The sequence below is a fragment of the Rhincodon typus genome, chromosome 1 (assembly GCF_021869965.1).
Source record: "Rhincodon typus isolate 14 chromosome 1, sRhiTyp1.1, whole genome shotgun sequence".
Classification (NCBI taxonomy): Eukaryota; Metazoa; Chordata; class Chondrichthyes; order Orectolobiformes; family Rhincodontidae; genus Rhincodon; species Rhincodon typus.
The window spans coordinates 177,307,440-177,307,936 of NC_063332.1; the positions used below are offsets into that span (position 1 = coordinate 177,307,440).

Here is a 497-nt window from a genome sequence, read left to right on the forward strand (position 1 = left end):
CCCAAACGCCTCTTACCTCGGTTCCGCTCCGGTGTCCGTCCCATATTTCCTTCCCCCTCCTCCCCTGCCGAATGGTTCCGCCCGCTGATGTGCTGACGTGTGGTGCATTGGCATAGCGCCCGCGGCCTGCTTTTTCCTGCGTGTCTCTGACGGCTCCTGAACTCACTCCCTTTTGTTTAGTTTTACAGAAGGTGCAGTTCCACACAGTCTGATAAGTTGAAGAGGCTGTTAAAAGTGTATGTATCTAGAGCTGGCTTTATTAGCAGCTGCCTAGTGTTGAGTAAGGCCTTTGTGAACAGTCTAGGAATCCCATTCTTTGGGAAGGATTTTGGAAAAGGTGCAGAGGACGAGGAAGTTCTGAATGTAAAGAGACTGTCCTTCCCAGAGAAATTTGGAGAGATTCATTGCACATGTTGAAAATTACATCAACAGTTTCCAGAGGCAAAAAAGCTCAAGGTCTCTGATTTGAGTTGATTTACAAAACTTCTTTGTAAAAT

The 497-nt window shown here is 46.9% G+C and overlaps 1 protein-coding gene across 1 annotated transcript in view; it reads right to left on the reverse strand.

The window, feature by feature from the left end:
- gne (glucosamine (UDP-N-acetyl)-2-epimerase/N-acetylmannosamine kinase) overlaps nucleotides 1-123 on the reverse strand; it is a 71,606-nt gene extending 71,483 nt beyond the window's left edge. The window contains exon 1 of the mRNA XM_020518980.2: nucleotides 17-123. The gene's annotated coding sequence lies outside the window, so the exon portion shown is untranslated. The remainder of the gene's footprint in view (nucleotides 1-16) is intronic.
- Between the last annotated feature and the right edge of the window lie 374 nt (nucleotides 124-497).